The following is a 23,471-nucleotide window of genomic DNA, read 5'->3' on the forward strand; positions in this document are numbered from 1 at the left end:
GCTGGAGCAGGTACGGGGGAAAGTCGTGGGTTGGGTGGGGAAGGGGAAATCCCAAGAGCTGTGAGACCACGAGTCCTGATAGCCTCTGTACATAGTCGGCACCCCCTCGTGTTACCGTAAATCCAACCCCTCCTGAGCACCTAGGCACGTCTCGAGTATCCTATTGCACGGTGTCCCTCACTCCCGGTCCTTCTTCCCCCGTTGCTGGGCAACCCTCCTAATTACTGGTTTCCTTTATCTTTTTGGGGCATAACGGACGGAGATACCTGACCGGACCGTCAATACCTGAAACCGCCCTGACAGAAGAGATAAAGCTGAGCTGGCCGTCCCGACATCTCGGACAGTACCACCTTTGAAGTTACCTGGCAGAATGTCATAACTGTCCAAACAACTGTGCAATAAAGCCTTCCTAAGATTTAAGAGCCTGGTACTGGGTCTCTGTCACCCCGAACCCACTACAGCCAGTTGTTAGAGGAAGAGATACTGGAGAAAGCAGTCTCATGGATGTATAAGACCCTAATAAACAACATGCCTGACAACCTATTGACACTCCGGGGCAACTGGGCAGGACTTTGTAGGTACACTAGTGGACATAGACTGGGAGACGGCACTAATGCACCCTAGGGAGGTGTCGAGTAAGCTGCGGCTATGACTTGTTCAATTTAAAATCCTACACAGGGTATACTATGACAGGGACAAGTTACATATGATGGGTAGGGCGGAGACGCCGGATTTTCTACGTTGTAGAACAGAACACGGATCATTCATCCACACTTTATGGGACTGTCGCCAAATCCATAACTACTGGACACAGATAGTGCAGGAACTCAATAACATACTACATGCACAAATCCTGATGAACCCTAAATACGTGTTATTAGGCATCCACACAGATGTCGACATCCCCAGATATAAACTTCTGTTGAGAAACCTAGGCCTCGTAGTGGCAAAACGTGATATAGTCAAATACTGGGGGAGACCATAACCCTCCACTTTGAAAGAGTGGCGGATTGGTATGGATATGTACATGGGAGCCGAGAAGACAGTATATAAAGGCGAGAGGTTGTCCTAGAAAGTTTAGGAAAGTCTGGCGGCCGTTGTTGATCTACTATAGCATAGAGATGGAAGGTGAGGAGACAGACATACTCGAAGACACGTAAAATGACACGCAGATACATGGTTTGTTACTCTAGGCTCACATCTCGATCAGGAATTGGCGAGGTGTCTCATACAGAGGATGAGCGACACCGGGGGGTCACGGAAGACAACCGTAATGCCACAAATTCTCTATCCTTACTACCTGTAAGCCTTGCCATTTGTAATCAATGGACACTGATTGGGATGTACCTGTTGATTTGTTTGATGTTTTATTATAAAATAATAAAAATATTTATAAAAATAAAATTAAAGTACTGACATGAAAATTAAGTGCAAAAGCGCTGAGCAAGAGGCTCTCTTAACTGCTTAAGAGAACAAAACTAAAAACTGACAAGAAAATTAAGCCTGAAAGAGCTGAACAGGAAGCTGTCCTAGCCACTTCAGAGAAAAAAATGAAAGAATTGACAAGAAAATTAGGCATTAACATGCTGAGCAGGAGGCACTTCTAACTGTTACAGACAACAAAATTAAATAACTGACAAGACAATTAAGTATGAAAGCATTGAGCAGGAGGCTCTACTAGCCTCTTCAGAGAACAACATTTTAGGACTAGAGTGGCAAATAAAAGCGTAACAAGAAATTTAAGTGTGAAAGCACTGAGCAGGAGGCTCTCTTAGCCGCTCCAAAGAACAAAACAAAACAACTGAGACGCAAATTGAGCCGGTAAGCAGGAGGATCTCCTAGTCACTTTAGATAACAAAATTAAAGGACTAATTAGAAGATTAACTGTGATAGAATTGAGAAAGAAGCTTTCGTAGCTGCTTCCTGGGCCAAATTAAAGAACTGGAGCAGCAGGGTCTTCCTGAAGGAAAGCGTAACAAGGAAGTTAAGCGTGAACAAAAATCAAGTTCTTTTCAAAGAAAAACGTTAACAAGAAAATTAGGCATGAACGCTCTGAGCAGGAGTCTTTTCTAGACACTTCACAGAACAAAAGACCTGGAGCAGCAAGATCTTTCCGTACAAAAGCATAACAAGAAAATGAAGTGGGAAACTGCTGAACTGGAAGGTCTTCTAACAGCTTCAGAAAACTAAATTAAAGTACTGACAAGAAGATTAAGTGTGAAAGCTCTAAGCAGGGTGCTCATCATTCCGTTTCAGAGAACAAAACTAAATAACTGACGAGACAAGTAACCCTTACAGAACTGAGCATGGGGTCCTCCCAGCCACTTTTGAAAACAAATTTAAAGAACTAGAGCTGAAAGTTCATATTGAACAAAAGTTCAAAAAAACAAAAATTAAGTGTCAATGAACTGAGCACGAAACTCTACTAACCGCTTCACAGCAAGAAAAATAAAGTGTGATAGCAATGAGCAGGAGGTTGTCCTAGCTGCTTCAGAAAACAAAATTAAAGAACTGGAGCAGCACATTCTTTCAGAGCACAACTTATCAAGAAAATTAAGCTTGAAAGCACTGAGCAGCAGGCTCTCCTAGCTGCTTTAGAGAACAAAATGAAAGAACTGACAGGGAAATTAAGAGTGAAATCACGGAAGATGAGGCTCTATGGAAGTCCATTCCCAACAAAGCAAAACAATAAAATAAGCGCAAGAACAAAATTCAAGAACTGAGATGAAAATTAAGCATGAAAGCACTGAGAGGGAGGCTCTTCTTGCCACTTCAAAGAAAGACATTGAAGAACTGGAGTGGCACGTTCTTCCTAAACAAAAGCGTAACAAAAAAATTAAGTCTGAAAGCACTGCGCAGGAAGCTCTGCTAGCCACTTCAGAGGGCAAAATTAAAGAACTGACAAGAAAATTAAGCTTGAAAGCGCTAAGCAGCCTAGCTGCTTCAGACAACAAAAAAAAAAAAAAACAGAAGCATGTTCTTCCCAATCAAAACCTTGACAAGAAAAATTAAGCATGAAAGCGCCGAGCAGGAGGTTCTTCTAGCTACTTCAGCAGAGAAAGTGAAAGAACTGAAGCAGCAAGTTCTTCCTAAACAAAAGTATAACAAGAAAATGTAGATTTTTCACAGCTTGTTGGACTGAAAATCTTGATTTTATTGAAGACATGGAGGCTAAGAGTATGCAAATCTCCTTTTTCTGCCCACTCACAGCAGCAACAATAGAGAGAATTTGGAACTTTTAAACATTCCAATAAAGTATACAGTCCATCAAATAGCAGCCATCTTCCTTCTTTTGTTGCTGCTGCTCACAAGAGTAGTCTCTACTGTTTTTATTGAACTTTTCTTGAGAATTCTCTAGATGGATATGTATGAGTGTTGTTTGTTACTAAAAAGTTGTGTTGACATTTGTACTGGCGCTCCTCCAATGAGACCTACTACTTGCATGTTATTTAAGTCAGTTATATTTAGCTCTGTGACTTTCTCAAAGCTTTATTGTACTCCCTTCCACTGCTGTTTCAATCAGGATGACGCGTGCCTTAATTGTCTTGATTTGTATTTTAAGGGGGGGGGTTCTTCGCTGCCTTCTACGTAGTAGGTAGGCCTTTGATTTTCCCCCACAGTGGTTATTGGCTCATCTTTTAAAAATGCCATCTCCCTTCTTCAAACGCCGCAAACACGATAAATCTCCAAACTGATAACTAGAAATCCAAATGCGAATGCTCTTATTAGGTCACCAAAATTTTCCTTCTCTGATGCCTTCTTATTCTGAAAGAAAATCAGAACATGTATTTATTCCATCAGTGTGGGATATTACTGTGGTTGGTTAATATTAGCCTCTGTGTCTTTAATGACATCCAGATGTTCTGCCCTTAAGGGCTGTGAAAAATCTACATTTCCCTTGCTCACTTTGCCACTGGATTCAAGCAAGCCTGGCTGAAGACGGCTGAAATGCCAGAAACCGGTCCTAGGAAGCTTGTTTCCGGTCCAGGGAAGACATGGCTTGGCAGTTCGGGCTGGACTGTTCCCATGAGGCACAGGGTCAGACTGATTTGCATATGGCCATGTCTGAACTGGGGTGGCAGAGTGGGCTAAAGAACGGTGATGGATTAAACCCAGATCAGTTGACTGGGGGTGAGTGCTTGCAATGTTCAACACTCCGTCCATCATTTCCTTTGGTTTTTGCTATGAGCTTAATGATAGCCAGGTTGATGTCTTTAAAGAATTTCTAGCTGACCAAACACTCACCCTAGCCTGCAGTCTTCCAACTCTCAGCAAAGGATCTACACTAGACTGGATCATCTCTAAGGAAAAGGCATTTAACTTAATCGCGATTTCTCCATCCAGATGGTCAGACCACCATTCCAAATTCCAGGAGTAATAAAGGAAAGAGCTACACTATATGTTAAACCAAAGAGATGGATTAGAGATACAAAAGGCCTAGACAATGAGAAACCGGCTGGGAGTCGCCCTCTTCCCTCACCCTCTAATTTAACAAACATCAGCGAACTTACGGACCACTAAAATGCAATGATGTCATACATATTCGATACAGTTGCTCCTCTAAAACTGAGAAGAATCACGAATAGAGACAAAAATCCTTGGTTTAGTGGTTCCCTGAATGAGGAAAGGAGAAATCTGAGACTAATTGAATGGAAATGGAGACAACACCCATCATCCCTCAAACTAAAACTGCTAAGAAAGACCAGAAATGCATACAACAAAAGCATTCTTAAATCAAAAAAAGAATACTTTAGATTGGAACTGGAGAACACTCAAAATAGACCATGTAAACTCTTTGAAATGCTAAAACTACAGTCAAATAAATGGGCAGATCCTCTAAAGAAGCTGTAAAACCCCTAATAAGCTGTGAGGAATTCTCAGCATTCTTCACAGACAAAGTCAATTCATTGGGAAGTGAACTTACAGCAGCCGTTATCAACCTACCTTACCTGACGGTTTCACAAATCAATGAACCTACACACTCCCTCCAAGCGGGGCCCAAAAATGAAGCTCAATGGTCTTCCTTCAAGTTATATGACGACAATGGTATCTTCAAAATCCTCACATCTACAAAACCAAATAACCACTTCAATGATCCTCTCCCTTCGAAATTCTCGACAACCAGCCACTTTGTCATCCCCATCTGGATTGAGGTAATCAACGCCTCTTTGTCTCAAGGCTCCATACCAGACTGCCTAAAAACTGGGCAAGTCACCCCCATTATAAAAAAAACAACATCGAACGCTGGTGACCCAAATAATTTCAGTCCAGTATCCAATATTCCCTTATTAGCGAAAGTGCTAGGAAAATGTGTGCATCAACAACTGAGCCAACACATCTTTAAATTTAATCTACTAGACAGCTGTCAATCGTGTTTCAGACCAGACCATAGTACAGAAACTACAATACTACATATAGTGGATGGTGCCTTGCAAGCTCTAGACCAAGACAAAGCTTGCCTCTTAATTCTTCTGGACCTTTTGTCTGCATTCGATACCGTAAACCATGGTAAACTGCTAGATCGACTCGGAAACAGGATGGGTCTATCGGGATCCATCCACAAATGGTTCAAACCTTTCTTGGAGACCAGAACGCAAAGATATTTTGTAAATCAAAAGCTATCATCGACATCCCCTATTATGATTGAAGTACGGCAAGGATCAACTCTTTACTCAACTCTCTTTAACCTCTACATGGAACCTCTGGCTGAAAGACTTCGACAAGCCTACATCTTGTTTCATATGTATGCTGATGAAACACAGATTTTCATTAAGGTTTCGTCACAGGAGAAGATCAAGTCAATTAATGAAGCAGTAAAGATGACCACTCATTGGCTAACCAGTAATCAGCTAAAACTAAACGTGCAAAAAACGGAATTCTTACTAATTCCCCCCCCCCCCCAAAGAATCTCTTGGGAAATAAAGGAATGGGCCACACTGATCTCCGCGCTTAACTGCACCGTGATCTTAGGGGACTCAACCAAATCATTAGGCATCGCGCTGAACAAGAACCTAAACTTGTAAACCCACAACAACTTGTTGGCTAAAAACGCCTGATTCCACCTGAGCTGTCTTAGAAAAATGAAACCATTCCTAGAAACGTCAGACCTCAAAATGGCAGTTCAGGCTTTGGTCATAGCGAGGAGCAAATAGGGATGTACAACTCTATCTGGCTTGCCCAAGATCTCAACAGCTCCGCTAAAAGACTGTCTCAACACAGCCGCAAGACTCATAACTGGCTCTAGAAAATTTGATTACATCTCTCCGCACTTAAAAGCTCTGAACTGGCTACCATATGAAGCCAGAATACAACTCAAACTGGCTTGTATCACTCATAAAGTGCTACTATCAAAAACTAGTGTATCTAGCTCCGAAAGTGGTGATATCCTGTGAAGGCAGGTACTCCTGGAGAGCAAAAGATCTTGTGCTGAAACCACTGTTCTTCCAGAAGAAGAAAACATACAACAGAGATTTCTCAGGGGCCGCACCCAGAATCTGGAACTCACTACTACCAAACATTAGAAGAATACCATCCTCATCAAAATTCAAGAAGGAAGCTAAGATCTTCTTAATGGGTAAATTCCTTCCATAACTTACTACAGAGGAATCACCTAATTCTCTGACTATTGATTATCATCCAGTCCCTACAGATTTATAATCAGAGAGCCCCTCAAGTCTTCCTTAATGAAGTGCATTGGGATCTATAGAACCTCTTCCAGGATCCCCTATCATGTTAAGCTACTAAGGTGAACGCTTAGATAAACTTTGAATTCTGAGTCCTTTGATAGTAAAAAGAAAAATGTGTAATTCTACTTATTCTTTCAGTCTCAGATATTATTGTAAGAGCTTATATCTTTTCCTATCCACTGTTTTGTATTATTCTTCACTCATAAGTTTATTATGATGCTTGCTATTGTTGCAATCGGGACCGCTTTATCTCTGTTAAGCACTCTGACACCCTAACGGGTCACGTTCACTATATAAAAATCACTAAATAAATCACTACCTCCGGCTCATCCCTGAAAATGTCCCTGCCGTTCCATGCCTTCACATTCCTGAGTCACCTCTCTAACTACTTTTTTGATTCCCAATCTAATATTTTCATATGGGAGTATGACAAATTGTTTCATAAACGTTTAGTTTCCAATATCTGTAGGGCCCGATAGTACAGTGGTCCAGGGAATATTGCATGAATTGTTGAGGATAACAGGCCCAGTCACCTTGCCAAAATTCTCAAAGGTATTGCCTTTATCCCCAACACCATCCTCAACTCCTTTCATAACTTCTTTAGCTTTTCCCTTGGTAACTTCAACTCTGCCTGGACCGTGTCCACAACAAAACCCAGAAACTGAGTTTCTTGTCTTGGGATCAAAGAAGATTTCTCTTTGTTTATCACAAAGCCAGATATTCTAATATCCCTATGGTCATTTCTGTATGCCTCAAAAAAAACTTCCTTGCGCTGACCCATAATAAGAATGTCGTCAAGGTAAATTATTAGCCTTACTCCTCTCCTCCGTAGCCATGCTGCCACTGGACGAAGTACTTTCGTATGACACCAAGGTGCTGAGGAAAGGCTTAATGGGAGACTGCGGAATTGCCATATTTCCCCATCCGACTGTAGATGTCTCTGAGGTGGCCAAATCGGTAGAGTCAAATACGCATCCTTGAGATCTGGCCTTGTTAGCCAATCTCCTTTCCTTAGCACATCCCTTATCAGGTAAATTCCCTCCATCTAGAAATGGTGATACACCACCCACTCATTCAATTCCTTTATCACAAAGCCCAGATATTCTAATATCCCTATGGTCATTTCTGTATGCCTCAAAAAAAACTTCCTTGCGCTGACCCATAATAAGAATGTCGTCAAGGTAAATTATTAGCCTTACTCCTCTCCTCCGTAGCCATGCTGCCACTGGACGAAGTACTTTCGTATGACACCAAGGTGCTGAGGAAAGGCTTAATGGGAGACTGCGGAATTGCCATATTTCCCCATCCGACTGTAGATGTCTCTGAGGTGGCCAAATCGGTAGAGTCAAATACGCATCCTTGAGATCTGGCCTTGTTAGCCAATCTCCTTTCCTTAGCACATCCCTTATCAGGTAAATTCCCTCCATCTAGAAATGGTGATACACCACCCACTCATTCAATTCCTTTAGATTTATCACTGGTAACATACCTTTGTCTTTCTTCTCAACCAGAAATATATTGCTGATGAAACCTAGACCACCATTTGTGACTTCCTGTATGGGCTCTTTTGCCAATTAATCCTCTGCCCCTTGTATCATTAATTTTGAATTTGCCTCTGAGAATCTTATCTCTGGAGGCGTCCATGTCCTTACTAGGTTATCTATAAACTCCAGCTTGTATCTTTGACAGTTTTTAAAACACATGAATCCTGTGACACCAACCTCCAGGTCCCACAAAACTGGACCAACCTGCCACTTTTATAGGGGTATCTGAAAGGTCTTTCGAAATTCTTACTTGCTGACATTCCTCTTTGTTTCCTATCTCCTCTGTACGACCTGCCACAAAATCTCTGTTTCTGGGGGTAGAATATGTGGTATTCTCCGAACCCTGTCTCTGTGAACCTTGTGTCACAGACCAAGTAGGGTCTTGATGTAGGTTGTACTCGGCTGAGGAAACGGCCCCTTGTTCTCTCAGCCGTACCAAAAACTCTGTCTTGAAAAGCCTTTTCAATATCCTTTTGGGACTTCTGTATCAAGCCAAAGACCCTGATGTTTGAAGAGGTGACCCTCAGAGGAAGGCCCCTCCTCCTTATTTGCCAGTGCAATCTATTTTGGATCAATCTTTAGGAGTATACTCTTCCTTCTCTCATTAGAAAGTGCAGTGTTAGCATTGCTCAGGAGGCAAATGGCTCTTTGGGCCTCTTGGTATAATTCGTTGGCATCAACTGGAATCTCATTAAGATAGGCACCCTCAACCATTTAAAAAATCTTAGTCAGGGGACCAATCACGTTCAAAAGACGATCCTCTGTGTATTTCAAGCATCTGTCTAGGCCATTCCTTGAGTCCTTCCCGCTCTTATTAATGAATGCCACTACTATGGCATCCAAATCTGGGGTCAAAGCAACCTTATCATGAAGAGAAGCATGTGAGCACTTAGATCTCAGTCAAGACCTCACTTCCTTAGGTATCTTCCTTCTTAACCAGAAGGAGATATAATCAGCAACGTCCTGTGAGGGCGCACATTCAGGGGCTAGAGGATGTTTTATTAATAGGGGGGTCAACAATTAATTCCTCAATGGGTTAACTACGTCCATTCTTGACCCTGAGGCCTTAATTGCCTCCTCTGACGATCCTTTCACTATCAATGGTTACCCCAATATCTAGACCTTTATATTGCCCATCCATAGTGCCAGACACACTAATCCTGTCATCAACACCATCCATCAAGTGTCAAATCTTCCCCTATTCCTTTGCTTTCTTGCTCTTGCTATTATGGTCGTCACTTGAAGTTCGTCACCTTTGTGTCTTACCTACCCAATGTGAGCATTCTGGTTGTTCAGCACTTGTTTTTAAACCTTATGTTTCTTGGAAAGTGCTTCACATTTCTTGTTGATGGTGGCAGTAGTGACCCCATCAACATTCCCAGTGCTGTATTTTCCATACCCTCCAACTTCTCCTCCATTCTTAGCTTTAACTGATCCTGCAACATCTCTGCCACAATATAAAATATTTTAGTAGAATAGGCAGGTAAAATATACTAGCTTTATTTAAATAAGCTAAAACCTTAAATAAATTGACCAAAGAACTGTCCTCTAAATACCTCACAGCTGCACTAGAAGTGCCAAGATCTCTTTCAACTGTCATTCAAAAATGCCCAAACAAACAAATAGCTGCTTCTATAGTTAGGGATTCAACTATCCCAAATTTACAAAATGGCAGCATACTCGCATGTCCAAAGAGCAATCAGATGCTAATAAGGTATTATCCTCTAATGAGAGGGAGTTCGCTTTGTGCGCAATAGGTGTGGTTGCTTATGTCGAGAAGCGCTGCACCTAATAAGAATACTGAAGATCTTTCCTCCAACGAGGAGAAAGTTTGTATCAGGCCAATGGGTGTGGTCACCTGTTTTGAGAAGCTCTGCACCGAACAGTATTGCCAAAGATGCGTGGCTGCCCAGCAGACCGCCGAGCATGCCTCAGAGTTTCTGCGGTGACTGCTTGGGAGAGCGGGAGGCTAAGAAGAGTGTGGGAGGCTCAGGAGCGCTGAGTGCGCTATTTAAAACACCCACATTTTTTAAAAGAGGAGCCAATAACCACCGTGGGGGAAAACCAAAGGCCTCCCGTGGAGAGGGCAGTGAAGAGCCCTCTAAAATACAGACAATCAAAGCGTGCATCTTCCTGACTGAGCCAGCAGTGAAAGTGAATACAATTCAGCTTTGAGAAAGACACAGTGACAAATATAGCTGAGTTAATTAACACTCAAGTAGTAGGTCTCACTGGGGGTGAGCCAGTATAAATGCCAACACGACTCTTTAGTAACAAACAACACACATATACGTCCATCTAGAGAATTCCCAGGAAAAGTTCAATAAAAACAGTAGAGGCTACTTATCTTGTCAGCAACAGAACAGAAACAAAAGAATGAAGATGGCTGCGATTTGTTGGACTGTATACTTTATTGGAATGTTCAAACGTTCTAAGTTCTCTCAATTGTTGCTGCTCTGAGCGGGCAATTAAAGGAGATTTGCATAAAGTTTGCCTCTATGTCCTGACATAAAATTAAGGGAAAAGGCGCTGATCAGGAGGCTCAACTTGATGCTTCAGAGAACAAAGTGAAAGAACTGACAAAATTAAGTGTGAAAGCGCTGAGCTTTTGGCTCTTCAACTTTTTCAGAGAACAAAATTAAAGAATTGACAAGACTAAAAATGAATGTGTATATAGTTTGCGTGAAAAAAGAGCGTTAGTTTATTGTGGAGTGTAATGAAAGAAGGATGAAAAATCAGCGAAATCGGAAGGATATAAGTGAGATTAAGGCACAAACTAAAGCTAAAGACAAACTTAAGAATTCAAATATGCATCTGAGATTGAGACTCGAGCATGTGAGCAAAGGACATTGTGTTTGGTGTTCTAGATGTCTCAAGATACTATTGGAATTTGTTGGAGAAAATGAGCGTGAAATAAGTTGTGTTGTTAATAAGGAGTTTTTGATTGGTCAAGAGCCCTTAATCAGAGGAATTTATTTTGTTTATAATGTTTACGTTAAGACTGCCTATCTCAACCTGCAAGGTAATTGTATAGGAAGCTGCTATCTTGCTTTGGTATTCTCATAAGTTTACTATGTAAATGAAATAGATAAGCCTGTCGGTTTGAAAAGAGTAAAACATGGATTTGTATAAATTGTGTTGGATTTACTAGGTGCTATGTTGGTGTGGCTTTGAATGATGTGAAGATTAAAAAGTTATAGACCTGGTGTATGTGGCGAGGGGTAAGCCTGGGACATGGGTGAAAGTATGGGGCCCCTGGAACGCCTATCGTGGGGGTATCTGCGCGCCACCACTGCTGCCTGCTGCCTCACCAGCCCCGTCCCCTTAGCTGACTCCTTCCCCCAGCCCCGGGCACAGGGTTCCCCCAGTCCTTGCTCTGTTCCCCTTCCCCTCTTTAGACTCCTGTGTCTACTTTGGGTTCCCCATTCGGGGAGCACGTGCTGCTACTGTCGATTGCGGGTTGCCTTGTGGGTGTGGTTTTTTCTTGTTGTTTGTATAAAATGAAACCGTATTGTGGGGTCTGACTGATATGGCCCACGGCATTGATACCTCCTGATTATGCTCCTCTGCACACCAAGTGTTTTATGAACGTATGTCATATGCTCCTGTCATCCTAGCGGCCGGCCGGAAGGTTGTAGGCCCATACCTGTATATTCTTGAGATTTGTAATAAACGGTTTCAAAAAAAAAAAATAAAAAAAAAAAGTTATAGACCCGTGTGGATTACCTTGCTTCTAACACTGCTTGAGCATTGTCTAAGATTATAGAACAAGTGATGGCCATGTGTGTTATGATTTTGCAAAACCGACCTGCATCAGATACCTTTCTCGCAAAGAAGGACAAAGTCTGTTGTGTGTTGAAGATACATCAGTGTTGCACCTTCATATCTGAGTGAGTAAGTTTATTAACGCTTATATAATAAATGTAACTAATATTGCTCATGAACCAAAATCTCTTGCGGTGTATGGTTTGTAAGTATCAGTTGGTTCTTGGTCTAGTGAAATTGGAAAGGAATTTGTAAAGGTTGGTAAGAGGTTTGATAATTTATGAGGGAGTGTATTACACTTGATAATAACCTCAATACCTATAGTGTTAATTTGTGCAATTGTTTTCATTCTTTTGTTTAAAATGTAATTTTTTCTCTTAGCAAGACTAAATTGTGGGTGTAAAAAGGTGTTACAACATCTAAGTATGAGATTAGGCATAACCTTTATGAGATGGCAGACATCAAAGTCGAGAGGGTCAGGACACCAAAATGTTGGAAGAATTGAGATGCAAAAGACAGAAAGTGATGCAGACTGTATTATTAATGTAAAAATGGGATTTTAGCGATGATTGCAATCAGAGGGTGGACTTTGTAGAAGTTTTTTGGGGTGAGAATCATATGAGCATATTAACATGTTATGCAGATTTGTTGTGTGCTTTATCACCTGGGAAAGTATCCTGGCACTGAGCTGGCGTGAGTATAGGCAGACATAGGGACTAGTGTGACTACGCGAAAAGCCAGGTCTTCAGCTTCTTGCAGAGTTAAAGAAGTGAGGAGAAGGCTCATATGTGTAGCTGCAGGTTATTCCACGCTTTAGGTGCAATGTTGTACACGGCTCGATCTCAGGATCTGGTTTTCCATGTGTGAGATTAGTGCAAGTAGGAGTTCGGACTTGCAGAGGTGTTTGGAAGGTTTGTGGAAGCAGATGCGATGGATGAGGTTTGATGGCCAGTATTATTATGTGCCTTGAATCTATTGTAATTGAAATGAAAATTCTGAAATGTATAGAAAGTTATTTTATTGACCTATGCTTAATGTTGCCTCAACCAGGCTGCAACTCAATCTTAAATTAACATGGTCGCTGTTGCTTCATAATATTCACTATGCGAATGATCTTGACCTCCCTTGTTGAGCCTGTTTTTTCTTTCTTACTGACCGTATTGGAAAATGCTATTTTGAATCTTGTGTTTAGGGTTATATTGCCTCAACTATTCTTGAAAACAACACCGTCCCTGACCGTGCATTTAGAAGCCACTATGATGTAGATTATCTAAGAGATAGTGTGCCCACGTTTCAAAATGGGGTCACACAAATGACATACTTGTACTATTTCTCCCAAATGCATCATTCTGAATGTAATTGGAAGCAGTCAGTTTACTCACATTTCTTTTAATATTTGTCTGTTTACATGGGACAGTTGGTTTTGCCATGTACCTGTCAAGAAGCTCACTTTTATATTATGTCTAATATGCATTTATGGGCATTCCAGGTTATTTTGCCTAATGAAAACACCACTCTTGAACAGTGACTTTTCTTTCAGTTTGGTGATTTGTTATTCTTTCCCAATAACAATTGTTAAGCAATCATTCTCTCTTGGTTAGATGCAAGTGTATTACTAAGAAACACTTTTTTTTTAACACCTGTACAACAATGATCAACCTTTTGAACAAATTCAAATATCCTGGGCTGCTGATGAATGAAGGCCATTGAACAGGCCTAATTCATTGTATTTTTGTTGCTCTTTATGCCATCCAAGGTGAATACCAGTTGTAATAAGATGATGTCCAGTTCCAAGGTAGAATAGATAAGTAGGTTTATTAAATCGTATTATCTTGAATGTTGTGGCAATTTTTCTACCATCGGACATCCTCAGTTCCCCATGTGAAGCATTCTACATCGGAGCTCACTGTTGGTGTGAGCATATTTCTTTTGCTTCCACAGGTTCACTTTTCAGACCAGTGAACTTTACGATATAAGGTACTGTGGAGTTTTGTTGTTGGGCTCCATTTTTTTTTGTTTTATTTATACAGGCATCTTCTTGGTTGTTTTAATATGAACAAACACGTTGCTTATTCCAAGTATGATGTTGTTTTTCCACGAACTATGATAATGTTTAGCGTTGTGTTACATGTGCTTCAAGAAGACTCACCGCGACGAGGGATTTTTCCGTACTAAGGAATGGAGTCTTAAGCACATGTATTTGGGGGCATCTTGTAACTTTCGTTTGGCGTTCCACTGTATTTTGTCATACTGTATTTTCAAGTTACAGGCATTATTACTACTGAGAATGCCAGATAATTGTAAAGAAATACAGTGTTTTAACAGTATGATCGTTACAATGTGTAACAACTTTGCATTGTTTACAGTTTTTTTCTCTGGTGTAATTTTACATGCATGTGTATTGGTTGCATAACCACACTTTTTGTGGATTGTGTTCACATTGTCCCATACATGAGGGTTGACATGGGGTTACAGTCCCTTCTCTGATCCCTACACAGGGGTAAGTTCATAGATTCTGTATCCGTTTATACAAGTTCGTATTTGGTAACCTTTACATGGGGTGTGTTTTTGGGTTTTTCAATTTGACCATTACGTTTAATCCTTACGCAGGGTTGGTACATTTGGTCATGGTCCCATTTTTGCTAAACATGTTGCAAGGAGACACTTTCCTTGCGTGCATAAGACACCTTGTGCCGCACGTTAAATTTTGGTGCAAGGTGTAGTTCCCTGTGCGCATAAGACACCTTGTGCCGCATGTTTTTTTTAGTTCTTGCAGGGTTTTGTCCTTGTGTGCCTCCTTACTTGGAGAGCATATATGTTTTTTACTTTGTTGTCCCTTGTTAATGGTGGGGGCAGGACATTGGGTTTCAGTCGCCTTAGTCCACACTACATGTCTCCTCACACGGAGAGCTTCCTTCATGGAGAGCTTATACGTTTTTACTTTGTTGTCCCTTGTTAATGGTGGGGGCAGGACATTGGGTTTCAGTCGCTTTAGTCCACACTACATGTCTCCTCACACGGAGAGCTTCCTTCATGGAGAGCTTATACGTTTTTACTTTGTTGTCCCTTGTTAATGTTGGGGGCAGGACATTTGGTTTCAGTCCCTTTAGTCCACACTACATGTCTCCTCACACGGAGAGCTCCCTTCACGGAGAACATTAGGATTTAGTCCCTTTAGTTCACACATGACTTGTCTCTACATGGAGAGAATATACGTACTTTGTTGTCCCTTGGTTATGTTGGGGGCAGGATTTTGTGTTTCAGTCCCTTTATTCCACATGACATTTTGATGTATTTTTATTTTCCCTATTTGAGGAGGGGGATGGGTATTATATTTTGTATCCATCTTTCCTTCTTGTCTTTGGTTCCTTTCCCTCTCGTGGTGCGGTGTTCCCGTCATCCCTGGGTCTGGGCTTTTGACCCTGTTTTATATAGTTCATCTCCACTTTATGATGTGGGCGTTGTTTCCTTCATCTTTGGGTTGTGGACTATTTATTATTGCTGTATTTTTATGTGTTGGTTTCGTTTAATCTTCTGTTTAAAAGGGAAGAGATATGTAGTATTCTTACATGATGTTGTATTCCCTATGTTTCTCTGCTCTAGCTTCTCAGCCTGTGTGTGTGTCTTCTGTATGGAATGTTGGTGAGTGGACCTTGAGTAGAATGCCTGGGTGACTGGATGAGGAGTGGCATTTGGTGACAGGCTGCTCCTGGTGGGGCTGTTATTTATCACCTACAGGCTGCCCTACAGGACTTATATACCTGTTAATGATGACCTACCTGTTGTTAAGGACTTACTGATACTACCTGTGAATAAACCTACTTGGATTACAACTTACCAGCGTTTCATCGTTACTACAGTATGGACGTTGCGTTAACTTTGGTTGGCATAGTCATTGCCTATTGTGCACTCCGACACTATCTTTGTAGCCGAGTGATTGATCCTTCAAATAAGGGAGCGATACTCCCCAAAAAATGAAAACCAGCCAATGCTTCACTTTACACCCAGCAACATGACACAGGGAAGCGCAACGATCCCCATATTTCCAAGGGTAGGCTAAGTCAGCTAAGTCTGCATACCACCATGGCGATGGTGTTTGTATTTCTGCTGCAAAAGTAACACATAAAAAAATGGCAGCACGTATGCTAGAAGAGCGCCAGATGGCTCCAGGCACGTACGTGCTGTTCAGCGTCAAGTTGCAGGGCTCATTATTAGATCACGAACGCCCTAGCACGCGCTGGATCCGCAAAGAGCTGAAACTCGAGCAAAAGTGTATAGATAAGAAGCTCTGGCGATGGAACCCCTGGCGGAGGCTGTGCGGACGACCCTGGGAGATGCGGTTCACCAGGTGTCGCTTTATGCGGACGACCTGTTAGTGTATGTTAAAGATGTAGGTAGTATGCCGGAGCGGCTGGCCCCGCTATTGCGGTCCTTTGCCACTGTTTCGGGGCTCCGCGTGAACGCGGGTAAATCTTGTCTGTACGCTTTTAGCGAAGGGACTGCGGACCCGGGTTACAGCCTGAATTTCACGCCGGTTCAATGGAGGGGCAGCACCTTCCGATACCTGGGGATACACATCTGGGGAGGGCGGTCACGGCGCTCAGGTCACAGGTGGCCTTTTGGAGCACGCTCCCGCTGACAACCACGGGCAGGGTGGCGCTCGCCAAAATGGTCATGCTCCCTCGCCTACGGTACTACTTTGTCAATTTACCGCTGTACGTCCCCCCCGCCTTTTTTGGTAGGCTCAACAGGATGCTGCGGGATTTTGTCTGGGGCACTGCCAGGCACAGGTTAGCGCTCGCAAAGCTATTCCTCCCGACGGACAGGGGTGGTCTGGCGGCGCCATGCTTTGAGCACTACTACCTGGCGGCCCAGCTGCAATGGATTGCCCGCTGGTTGGCCGACAGGGGCAGGGATGACACAGCCACGGTGGCAGCCGCCTACTCGCTGGAACGTGTGACCGGTCTTTTTCACCCCTTGGCTGCGGTTGCGGGACCGCTGCCGCTCCTCCTGGCGGTGGCGCACAGGTGCTTTAGGAGGGCCTTGCACCTCACGCGTGCAGTAGTGCCATACGTGCCGGCAATACCCCTAGAGGGTTCTCCCAGAGGTGGGGGGGTACTTGCGGCCCCCGTGCTGACGGGCTGGTGGCCGGCGGACGTGCACACGCTGGGGGACCTATACAGGGATAGTGAGCTGATACCGTACGAGACCTTGGTGTCGGAGGACGGGCTCCCACCCTGCGGATTCCTCACACACCGCTCACTACTGGCGAGCTTGACAGCCAAATGGGAGAGCATGGGTACGGAGCCTGGCCAACACCTAACTATGCAATACCTGCATGTCATGGGAAGGGGCGGGCACCTGGTCCGCTGGTTCGCCGCCTCGTTGCGGGAGCACACGGCGGTGGATCTGGGCCCACTCTGAGGCAAATGGGAGCTGGACCTGGGGAGGCCGCTGGTGGACAAAGAGTGGGAGAGGGTCCTCAAAAGCCCAGTGCGTATCCCCCGCAATATGCGGTTCTGTCAAATCCAGCTGTTCATAGTCCACAGGGCCTACCTCACACCTGAGCTGATTAATAGGTACTTCCACCGCGCCGACGCGCTCTGCCCTAGGTGCCGAGAGCTGGGGCGGGGTTTTTACACATGCTGTGGAGCTGCCCTGCGCTGCACACCTATTGGAGGGCGGTCAGTGGGCGGTTACAGGGGAGTGTGGGTCGCAGCATCCCCTTCGACTGGCCTGAACACATCTTACACCAATTTACCAGATCGCCCAAAGACAAGGTAGCGTCCCGATTCCTAGACCTGGGGCTTGTAGTGGCGAAGCGCCTCCTCACCAGGAGATGGAAGGCGCACGACCCACCCCACACACGGGCCTGGAGTTCATCGTTCCGGGCATGGGCCAGGGCGGAGGGGACGGCCATCCGCAGGGAGGATACCCTGGGGCTGCGGAGGGAGCCCATGGCGGACCGCTGGGAGCAGTTGCTTGCTGAGTTTCGGCGCTTGGAAGGGGAAGGTACCACGGGCTGTATAGGGGAGGCCGGACAGGATGGCAATGGCGCAAGCGGCGGCGCAGTGCAGGCAGTCTCGCTGATGGGATAGCATAGCCCCCACTATCACTGGCCCACAGATGGGGCGTCTGTGAACACTTGGGGATAATTACACCCGTGGGAGCTGGGGGGGGGCGATCCGGGAGTTCGGGGGGGGGGGGTCGGGGTAGGAAGGGGGAAGGAGCACAACATGCGAATCACTGTTCACGCTGCCTCTGTTATGGGTTCTTCTTTTTGTATTGCATGTAACTTTTCTGTCTTTATTGATGCCTCAGTTGTGTAGGCGAGATTAGTTTCCATGTGCGGCTCAATGGCTGGTGGGTGGTGGCGATGGCCCCTCCTCAAGAGAAGACACCGGAACTGCTAAGGGTAAAGTGGCCGGCTCCCAAGCGGGTGGTGGTTGGCGCGCAACCAGACACCAGGTTATCTCCTCTTGACTGCCGGCATGATCTGCCAACCTGTATAAGTTTATGTCTTACTGTGTGTAAAACATGCTGCCGTACAATGTACTTCTACATCAAACTGTAAAACCAATAAAAACAGATTTGCAAAAAAAAAAAAGTGTATAGATAAGAAGGAATCCTTCATTCCTCATCTTCTCAAAAGTCAATGTTTGCCCCACTGAATCCACATAGTGCAGGGGTACTGCGGTGGAGACCGCCATGCAGCAGAGCTCCTCACCATCCATCATAGCCCGGGCACAGACTCGCGCCTGCCAGCAAGCAAACGAGGCGTGCAAGCAGCTGTCGATGACAATGTTTGAACACAAGTGCTGAACCTTTTCGGAGTGTTTAAAAGCCACAAGCCAGAAATGGTCAACTTTACTTGGCCTTTACTTCACATGCCGTACAAGGGTGCGGGGAAGGGCCTAATTAAGCAAACTGAGGTAGAGACTGAAGACATAGCTCTCCAACAGTGGGCATTCTGTAGTGATGTAACATGGCAAGGCAAGGCACACATACGTTCAACCGAAGTGCAGATCTCCTGTGTAGCGATGTGACAACGGCAAGGCACATGCAACAATTAGTTCACCAGCGGTATCAATTTCAAATGTAAGCAGAGTCCCTTAGAGTTATATCCTCCTTGACATCTGATGAATGTCACAACAACACGCTGTTTAATTGAAGTATGCTCAGGCTGGTAGGCTGTTCGATGGAGCAGGACACTGGTTTGGGCTGAAGGGCATACTGTCTTTCTCTGTGCTTTAGGTTCCTTTAGAATTCTTCTTTCAGTAGTTTCTTCAGGTTTGTTACTTGTAGGTTAGTTTTGTTCTTTCTCAGAGGTCACAAGCGTAGATTCTCCTTTGGTTCCTTTTTACAATCGTCGCCAAAATATGTTGTAATAAGATGATGTCCAGTTCTAAGGTAGACTAGATAAGTAGGTTTATTAAGTAAGATGATAACAAGAGCCCCACGAGGAGCAGCATTCCTGCTGCTCAGCCCATCCTCCAACTGACTCTCTCACTCATCCAAAATTCCACAGAATCATCACACACCAACATTCCACACCACAGTCACACTGGCTGAGCAGCAGGTATAAGAATACCCTGTCTCCATCATAAAGTCTGAAGAATTCTGAGGCTTGTTGGATCATCACTCCATGATCCATTAACAGAAGATGTATTCTTTAACAAGCTATAAAAATACATTTCCCTTTTTCCCTGTATCCTCGAGGTCCAAGATGTGAAAACAGGTGAAAAATTAAATCAAGAAAATGGCTGAATATTTTATTTCAACATGAAGAGACATATTTTATGGACACGTCTATATCAGACATCAACACTTTAAACTAACCCAGACATGTACCAGGTAATAGAATTAAAAATACTATTGACCAGGCTGTAATCTTAATATTTTTAGACTTCACATCATCCAAGGTGAGTGACAGACATCCAAGAAGATGACAGAAGAATTCTGGGGGGTGTCGGATGCTTACTCCATTTCTCTAATAACATTAGATTAATTATTTGACCACCTGTGGATTTCGACTTCCTTCCTTGTACACTTCGAGGTCCACAGTGTGGAAATAAAATGACAAAATGTGAGACAATCAATCAATCAATCAGAGTACTTGTAAAGCGCGCTACTTACCCGTGATGGTCCCAAGGCGCTGAGTGGATGGGGGGGTGCTGCTACTGCTCGAAGAGCCAGGTCTTGAGGAGTCTTCTGAAGGCCAGTAGGTCTTGGGTCTGTCGTAGGTGGGTGGGGAGGGTGTTCCAGGTCTTGGCGGCGAGGTAGAGGAAGCATCTGCTGCCGGAGGTTGTTCGTTGGATGCGGGGGACAGCGGCGAGGGCGCGGCTGATGGAGCGGAGCGGAGCTGGCGGGTGCGGGTGTAGAAGCTGAGTCTGCTGTTCAGGTAGGCTGGTCCGGTGTTGTGGAGTGATTTGTGTGCATGGGTGAGGAGCTTGAAGGTGATCCTCTTGTCAACGGGGAGCCAGTGTAGGTCTCTCAGGTGGGGGGTGATGTGGCTGCGGCGGGGGACTTTGACGATCAGTCGGGCGGAGGCGTTTTGAATGCGTTGTAGTCGTCGTAGGTGTGTGGCTGGGATTCCTACGTAGGGTGCGTTGCCGTAGTCCAGTCAGCTGCTGACGAGGGCCAAAGAAAATGGATGCTATTTTGTTTTCAATATGTGCAATCGTATTACCTCGTATCAAGCAACAGGTAGAAGAATTTTAAGTGTAAATATTTTCAAACCGAAGAATGCTTTTCAGGGTGTATGTAGGCAGGTAGAATACGCCATATGTTACATTTAAAGAATAGTACTGTGCACATTTTGTAAAACTTTTGTTACTCTTTCACAAAGCCTATATATTTTAACTTTTTTCATTCACCTCAACATAAAACCCTACCTGAATTTTTAACAAAGGCATATATAAAAGGGAATTCATGGCAATTAAAATTATAACGAATTTAATACTGCACATTATATGTTTACGTTCCCAGGGATCATATGACATATATTCCTTTCATCCTGCAGAAATGTACTTCTAGTTTTTCATTTTTTCTATTGAATAGATCATTACAAGGCTTATGTGTCAGCTTATATATGTCTATTGTATGGTGACACTACAAAAGTAAGTGACATCTCAGTGTAGTAATCAAGCTTTAATTTCGCAATTTAAAGTAGTGTAGGGATGCCATGCTTATATTTTATTACAGTGAGCAATTGATAATGTATACACTGTACAATTAGTCTGCCAAATGCTAAAATTAATCAGAAAAAAATAGGCTGCCAAGCAGGAACATTTATTATCACCTTTTGTTGGTTTGTTGAAAAGAAAACAATTTTGTGTTTCAGGCCACTTCAATTTAACTCCTGCAAGAGGAAGCATCATCATCAAATGGTCTATAAACCCCCCAAAAAACTCACACTGTCCCAAGAACTCCTATTACTGGAATTAATGTGGGTTCAGAAAATCTTGTTATCAATCAGAGATAAACCTGCCACAGAATGCACTAGGTTTTCCACAACACACGTTTGTGATTGTCATCTCTTTGTGATAAAAAATGTTTAACTATATATGCTTATCTTTATTCTTTCAAGGGAGATTTAATAAGAGAAAGTTTAAGAAGGCCTCAGCCTGTCTATTGGTTGATTACTTTTATGAAAATGTAAAAACCAACAATTGTAGTATTCCCACCCTCCCCCGGCACATACACATAGTAAATCTTACCTGAGTACAATGTACATTTTACTGACATTAATGTTACCCACTTGATGAATAATATCAGTGTTAATGGATCAATGATGCAGAAAAACCTCGATATTACAGCCATTGTCCCAAAACCTTGATATGCTTTATATGGTTGTGAAAAGATGACAGGAACGTATGGAAGTCTTCCAGTAGTTTAATCAGGATACCAAGAATAGGACCACGGTTATACAGCAACACAGCATCCCCGCAGTGGCACAGCTACCCAACTGCCAAAGCTCCCCAAGTTCCAGAACCTCCCCCGCAGCTCATCCCTGGACACCTGGAATGTACACATGCATTCCAGACCCCAGAGAAGAAAGCAAGATAGGACAAGAAAAGGGAGGACAAAAGAGACATAGTAGCCCACAACACATCCCCTACCCTTAAAAATAAAGGATGAAAAACTTATATGGGAAATAAAATGCAAGGAACAGAACACGTGGAATCAACATTATTCCTTAGCAACAAAAGGAATGAGAAATGACAACAACAAAATATACATTTCAAGACATACAATAAACTTATCGCCACACAGCCACATTCAAATGATAAAGAATACATTTCAAGACATAAGATAATCTTTATGCCAACTCGGCCTACATCTTAACCTCCTACAAGTGCCGGAACCAGAAGCACCTGTAGCAGCATTACCATAGATCTCCTTAGAACCCGATTCACATGCCTGGTCAGATTCAGGAGCATCAACACCAGGCTCCCACTTAACCAACCTTGACATGCTCCATACATCACCAGAGTCCAACACAACCACATTCCTCCTGACCTCCCTGATGACAAAAGGACCCATAAACCTAGGACGCCCCTTCTTCAGCAGACCAGGATTCCTGATCAAAACTTCGTCCCCAACACACCAACGTCTAAGGGATGTGGAATTCCTTTGATCAAATCTGCGCTTATATTCACTTTGATAGACCCTTCTTTTCACATCTACCTGCTCATCCTTTCTCAAATCATTCACATCCAGCTTCAACCAAGCAGGACTCAGCTTGTCATGAGCCTTTCTCCCTCTCAAAATAGAAAAAGGAGAAACAGAAGTCAGCCAATTCGGGGTGGTACGATGAGCCCACCATGTTTCCCTGAGCATCTTCTTAAGAGAAGTTCTAGTCTGTAGAGCCCTCTGGGCACAAGATTTAACCAATTTGTTCATACTCTCCGCAAGACCATTAGCTTGCGGAGAATACAAAGCCGTCTTGAAATGAATAATAGACAACTCCTTTAAGAATCTGGACATCTCATGCGAGACAAATTGCACCCCATTATCAGTGATAAGATATTTTGGAATACCCTCTCTGGAAAACTCCTCAGAAAGAAATTCAATAACAGTTCGGGTATTTACAACAGAGACACATTTAGTGACTACCCATTTAGAGGTGTAGTCCACCAAAAGCAACACATAACGCTCATCAGGAGGAAAAAGCTCAAAAGGTCCAGAAATATCCAAACCCAACTTGGACCATGGCTCAGAAGGAACATCTACAGGTGAAAGAGGCGCAACCCGAGTCTTTTTACTCTTGTCACTGTTCGCACAATCCCAACAATCTTTGACAGCATCCTCCACCTGTCGATCCATCGTTGGCCACCAGTACCACTCACGCACCCTGGCTTTGGTCAGATTCCTCCCCAAATGCCCCTCATGTGCCAAATTGACAATCTTCCCCCTGAGTCCTTGTGGAGGTATTACTCGATTACCTCTTAATACTTTTTCACCAAAAACACTC

This window comes from Triturus cristatus, chromosome 10 (genome assembly GCF_964204655.1).
Source record: "Triturus cristatus chromosome 10, aTriCri1.1, whole genome shotgun sequence".
Classification (NCBI taxonomy): domain Eukaryota; kingdom Metazoa; phylum Chordata; class Amphibia; order Caudata; family Salamandridae; genus Triturus; species Triturus cristatus.